Raw genomic sequence first — 7271 nt, 5'->3', positions numbered from 1 at the left:
TATTTCTTTCATAAAATTTGCTTTTGATATACAATATGGCACGTAATGTTTATTACTGCTGTAATTGCGATATTTATTTTACAAAGGAAATATATATTGCAAATTCATAAATATAAATACGATGGTGGTCTGAAAAGTTTTCGGCCTCGACCATATATGGCAACATAATCGGCACGATTTTTTTTTTCTTTTCTAAGTTGGTACATGTGAAATTGCACGTCATTCTATCAAGCCGGCCTGATTGGCCGAGTGGTATCCGCTCTCCAGCCCAGGCTGCGGGTTCGAATCCCGCGTAGGCATGGATGTTTGTGATTGTCTTCCACCTTCATACATTTCTTCACCCAAGTATAGATATACTCTCCAAATATGGACTGGGTCACCATGGGAGCAGTAGACCCAAAACCTCCCGCAATGGGAGAGGCTTTCACCCTACAGTGAGTAGAAAAATAGGCTGTTCATCATCATCTATCAAGTAGTTTGGTTTATGCAGCTGTCTGAAGCAAGTGTTGTCTGTATCCCTTGAAATGGATAAAATTGAGTATCGTGCGGTTATACATTTTTTTGTAAAAGAAGGTTTAACGCCAAAAGAAATTCATTCGAAGTTCATAAAAGTTTATGGGCACTCTTCTCCTTCGTTTTCGACAATTAAGAAATGGGTTGCCGAGTTTAAATGTGTCCAAACCAGCCTTGAAGGTGATCCACGTGAAGGACGTCCAAAAAGTGTAACAACACCAGAAATCATTGGTCAAGTGCACGATATGCTATTGAATGACTGGCGAGTCAAATTGCGTGAAATTGATGAGCCTATAGGCATTTCAAAAGAACGTGTAGGATATATTTTGCATGAAGAATTGCAAACGAAAAAGCTTTGCGCAAGATAGGTTTGCTCACAGCAGATCAAAAACGCACTCGCATGAAAATCTCTGAGCAGTGCTTGGAGCGTTTTAACAAGAATAAAACTGATTTTGTGCATCGATTTATTACTATGGATGAGACTTGGATTCACCATTACACACCAGAATCCAAACAGCAGTTAAAACAGTGGACAGAAGCCGGTTGTTCAGCGCCAAAGAAGACAAAGTCGGTTCCATCAACAGGAAAGGTCATTCATCGGTGTTTTGGGATGCTAAAGGCATTTTGTTTATTAATAATCTTGAAAAGAGTAAAACAATAACCGGGGAATATTATTCCGATCTTTTAACCAGACTAGACGAAAAAAAATCATGAGAAAAGACCCGGTTTGCAGAAAAAAGAAATATTTCATCATGGCAATGCACCTTCCCACAAAGGGCAGGTGCATTGTCCTGATACAGAACTATAAAATGGGAAAATTAAGGGATCTACGCTATGAATTGTTGGAACATCCATCCTATTCCCGAGATTTGGCTCCCTCTGACTTTTGTATCTTCCCAAAACTAAAACTCTTCCTCTTGTCAGCGTTTTTCTTCGAATCAAGAGGTGATTGCAACTGTAGAGGGGTATTTTGCAGATCTTACTGAGAACCACTGCAGGGATGGGATAATGGTGCTGGGGCATCGCTGGAATAAATGTATTAGTCTTAGGGAGATTATGTTGAAAAATAAAAATAATTTTGAAATTATAAATTCGTTTTTTCATTGTTAGGTCGAGAACTTTTCAGACCACCCTCGTATTATAATACATACTTATATATATATATATATATTTTTTTTTTTTTTTCACGTATTAAATCAGCTGAAAGAACTCTATAGTGTGTGTATGCATGCATGTATGCGTGACAATTAAATTCCCGGAATGGCCTGTATTATCGCGTGTATGGTGAGTCAGGCAAAACTATGTAACTATGCATATTTGGACATGGCTGTGCTATTGGATTGAGTCGTATCAAAACAATAGAGCCGGTTCACAAGCTGTAGTAGAGTTTGCACGGGCATGTTTGCTGCTTTCGGCGGAAAAATGGGCGAATGGCGCATTATCAAATTTTGTATAAAATTAAGCAAAAGCGCAATTGAAATTCAATTGCGCTTTTGCTTTTTGTAAATAGCAATAAAGTATATTGCTATTTACAAGCTGAAAATTGAACAAAGACTGCTAATTAAAATATTTAAAGTAGAAACTATTTCGTTTTAAAGAAGTAAAATGTGTCTTGGTAGCGGGGTAAGAAGATATTTGCACCACTTCTGCAACAAGGCTTTCAACTAAAAATTATCTTTCTCAAATTTTGGAAAAGAATTTTTAGTGGGATCATAATAGAACGGTCGCTAGTATCAAATAAGCTATCTGCCCTATCTCTAACATTAGAGGGGAGAAGGGGGGGGGATTGCGGCAACGCAGTTACGCCTTTTAACGCAGGTATAACGGCGCATCCCCTTTCTCTAATCTTTCACTCTTTCCCTAACAATATGATTAGATGTGCTTTAGTACGGTGCTTATATTCAAATTACTTAGATGAAATCTTTAAAGAAAGGCAGGCATGATCACTAACAACAAATCACTACATAAAATTATCACAAAGCTAAAAAATATTTCGTCCATCTATTTTTCTTTCCTGATCGGCCGTTTCCTTAGCTGCTCATTCAGACTCATACATGCATTCATTATGAGATATTCCTAGGAAATAATCATAAAAGTGGATATATGTTTTTGCTGTCAAGTTTGTTGTGTTCCCTCATACAGTTTGTAAACATCTAAGAAAAACAGTTTTCGCTTCACAGAACTGTTTTTTTTTTTAACAATTTAAAGAAAAATGCATATAAAGTTCGATAAGATTTTACATAGCAGATCTAAGACCGCAGCAACCCACCTTGGACCTTATATCATGGAAAATATTTATAAATTACATGTTTAAACCTTCAGAAGTTTGTAAAGGTGCACCAAAATTGTTTCTTTGCTGAAAAATACACAAATTTTATCTAAAAACACTTAACTGGTTTGTTTATTCTTCGTAAATTCATTGCATAATCTAACACAAGTGTGATCAGTTATCCAAACAAATGCAAATATTACCTTTGGAAAGTCCTCTAACAACCCAACGTTATAGGTTGATTTACGGCCTAACATGATAATAGTACCAAATCAAATATCAGTTACACTGCTAATTAAATAATCTACATTAGGCATCTGAAACATGCAGCTCAATATAACTGAAAATTTTAGCGTGCGATGATATTTGAATGTTGAATGTAGCGATGTCTTCCTTTAAGCGTCTGTTTCAGTTTGTTTTTTCTCATCTGTTGTTTTATCTACTATTTTTATATTATGCTGATGACAATTAAAAAAAACAAAACAAAACGGTCTAGCTGTGTATAGTCAATATTTCATCGCGGTAGCAGATGATGCAAACATTTGTTCCACAGTAGTACGTTGAGGCAGTAGTATTATATAATGCATCCTAGACTGTCACCATCGGTTTTAAGCGCATGTCCTTGCTTCCCTACCGTTTGTACAGCTTGATTATTCCAGTATGACGGCTACAAGATCTATGAATCAGCAACAGTTATACTAATTAGTACATTCTTTTCAATTTGTTTTCCTCAACTGATATACTTGTCACTTTACAAAAGGCGCAAAATAAAAAAAAATTAAGTAATACATTAATAGATTTCAAAGATATAATTTTATACTGATCTCGTAAGTTCAGAAATCTGCATTATCACCAGCTCGCATCTAATATTAGGGTATTGTGCGCCGAGTGTTATTTTTACTAAATGTTATAATCATTAGATCACGTATATGGAGAAAAATATACAATTATAAATGGTACATATGATATGGGTTGAAACACTAATTTATTTCAAAACAATATTCATTTCAGGTATTTGAATATAATCCCAAATTGTTATTAAATTTCATTTACTGTAATATATATTTTTGAAATATCCCCCCCCCTCTTTTTTATATTAATCCGAACACAGAGGCTGCAAAAACTATACTATACCACACACAGTGCTCCGTCTGGACAACCAAAAAAAAAAAAAGGAATCTGTTAATATGTTTTTGTTTTTTTTTTGACAACTGGAAACTGTAGTTCTTTGGGGAAAAAGTTAAAATTACACAACACATTTAGCTTTAGGTAAAGTAGGTAATGTTTTAACTGTATGCAGTACCAATGTGATATCTATACTGTTGCATCACAATTTTCTTAAGGAAACGTTTTTTGTTTGGCAGAGGTAGCATACAGTCACAGTGAATCAGTTCCAAGTCGACAACGCAGAGGAGTTCAGGTGTGTACAAGGATTACGTAGTCATATTTGTAATTGGTTGTCTGGAATTACAGCCGAAGCAACTCAAGATATTAGGCCAGTGTATTATGTCTAAACATTACGTGTAGCCTTCTGGCCAGTTTGCTGGATGAAAAACTCTTCTATATTCGTATGCGACAAGTTAACTCACCCTCATATAAAAATAAAATAAAAAATCTTATAAAAATTTATTCACCTTCTAGGTGGAATTTAAACCCGGGCTTTCCAACCTAAGTGTGTCGTCAATACTGAATGAGCTAGAGTCTTTGCTCGGAGGGAAGAGCTCAGTCGGTATCGACAGTGTGATAACATGAAGCCTCTCTACGGAGGTTCCACATTATCATATATGGCACACGTAAAGCACTGCTGTTACTCTCCAGTGGAACGGTTTGGTTCACATGCCGTGATTGTGGTTACCACGTCTGGTATTACATCAATGGAATTTAGAATTTGCTTTCTCTTAACCGGTATTGTGCATTTAAAGTGAATTTATGGAGTATGTATTTTGCTATAGCTGCTCCTTTATTGTTGCAAAACAGATAAAGTGTGGTTTGCATCACTGTCAGCAGTTCATGGTATAAATGTATGAACAACTTAGACCAATTTTGCTGTATGTGAGGATGAGGAGGCGAAGCAAGATGAAAATCTTCGAAACAAGAATTTACTCCACTGGTTAAGAAAGCGTCAGAGTTGTACTTTGTATGTAAGCTAAGCCAGACTCATAACTTTCTTTTCCTCTGATTTTGCAACACGTTTTCAAATTATTTTGTAAACTTGTTTTCAACTCATTTATGAGAATGGATGAAGGGTACACATTGATGTCTCAGTCATATGGAGAGAATCTAGAGATCAGATAAGTGATCACCGCTTCTGTTTAACAAACATCTATGGATGTTTGTTAAACATCTCTGGAGTCATATATGTGTGTGTGTGTGTGTGTGTGTGTGTGTGTGTGTGTGTGTGTGTGTGTGTGTGTGTGTGTGTGTGTGTGTGTGTGTGTGACTCCCACCCACGAAAGGTTAGAAACCTATAATGGCTTTATTTGACTTTCACTCACGGTAGATAAAGTCAAATAATTCGGGAACCTTACTCAATAAAGACCAAACATGGAAGTTTTTCAGCCACCTCAGGCATCCAATAAGAGGGATAGTGATCATCATACCAATTCATCAACCATCCAAAGACATCATTCACCATTCCATTCACAAACATTTATGCCCACAGATTCAAACTGCATCGTATTGGATGGAGAGTGGATGGCTATCTAGTACATTGCCTAAACCACATCATACTGGATAAGACAATTCTAATGAATCTAAGAAACCAACATCATATTCTCGTGCATCGAATTCAGATTTCAAGCAGCTGTGTATGCAAGTATCTTATTAGATAATCTAAGCAGAGTTGAATGATCTTGTAAGATACCAGAATCTTACCAAAGCATAAGCTGAAATCTTAGGGTCCAGAATGCAAAGTTGGAACATCGAGGAAAGAGCATGACGATCGCTTTGTTTCGAAAGGTCAAAAAATTCAAATTACATATATATACATATGTATATATAATTTGAATTATATAAGGAGTCCAAAATAGAAAATTATAGCAATTATATATATATATATATATATATATATATATATATATATATATATATATATATATAACGAAAGACTGCAGCTCAAATTTCAAACCCGGCCAGAATAAAGGAAGATCAATCAACAGACATAACACACTTCATCATAATCTTAGTTCCTTCGGTCGTGATTCAAAATCTAACAAACATCTTTCCTTCAAAAACATTTCAGTTCATCTAATTTCACCTCCTCTCTAGAATAATACCCATATCACAAGAGAAAATGGAATGTCTCTTCGTGACCATTTACCTCTAACCCTTTCTGCCACAAATACATAATATTCGTAGTATCAAAATCTCTACAAATCCCAAATCTACCTAACTTTAGAATACTATTCAAGCATATGGAGTGACAGCAGAAACCTCTCCAACGTTGTGACTCCCCCCCCCATCCGCAATGGCTTCTACCGTTCCTTCGCTTTCTGCTTAGTGACAGATTTTCAATTTAGTCTATAATAACACAAGCAGCAACAATTTAACATCCATTCACCGGCTTCAAATCCACAGAAACTGTCTCCTTCCTCTATCATTCCATCTACTTTTGTTTTGTAGAATAGCTTGTTTTTTTTTTCCCCGGAAGTTTCCACAAGAACTGTAACCTCCGACTAATCAAAACGAATTATCAATAAATTCCCTCTCTCTTAACCCCTACCTAACACAGGGCATTGAATGATAGAGTTTCTGAAGCCTTCGTGTGTGGGATTTGATATCGGAATAATCTGGTATAAATGGGATATGCTCTTAAAAGATCGGATCTTAAATGTATTAAGCTTAGTTACTATACTTACTTATTCTATTTAGGTTAATTATTTCAGATGAAGCTTTATTCCTTAACGAAATTAATCTGGATATGAAATTCATATTGAATATGAAAATATTCTGACAACCATACAGTTTATGCAAAAGCTGAAGAAACATGACACGAAACTGATACACTATTATGGTTATTAATGCCGTTAAATTTGCTTTAGTTGAATATACTTTATAAGTGAGCATTGTTCTTTGATCCTGATGATTGTCAATGTCATGATCTAGTTGGTCAGTTACAATACTTAGCATAAACTAAATTAGATACTTTATGCAAAGTTTGTCAGATTTGGAGGAATAAAAGCAAAATAAATAAATAAATAAAAAGAAAAAATGTCAAGGAAAAAACAGTACTGCGAATACAAAAGCATATAAATATCAACTGAATAATGTCATATTTTTAACGCCTGCAGTAATTCCATATCTTACAATTGCAAGAATGAGATAATGGTTTTCGAGCAGACTCGATGACAAAATACCTTGTTCGAGGAATTATGCCGAGAACAAAGAAATGATGATAAACTCAATCTTTTCTTCCTGTGATGGAGTAATCAATACTATGCAGTACAATTCTACATACCTAAAAATACAGAGTAAATACTGTTATAAGCAG

Source organism: Typopeltis vanoorti, chromosome 6 (genome assembly GCF_054136105.1).
Source record: "Typopeltis vanoorti isolate ZY-2024b chromosome 6, IOZ_Tvanoo_1.0, whole genome shotgun sequence".
Taxonomy (NCBI): Eukaryota; Metazoa; Arthropoda; class Arachnida; order Uropygi; family Thelyphonidae; genus Typopeltis; species Typopeltis vanoorti.
This window is presented reverse-complemented; position numbering follows the sequence as displayed.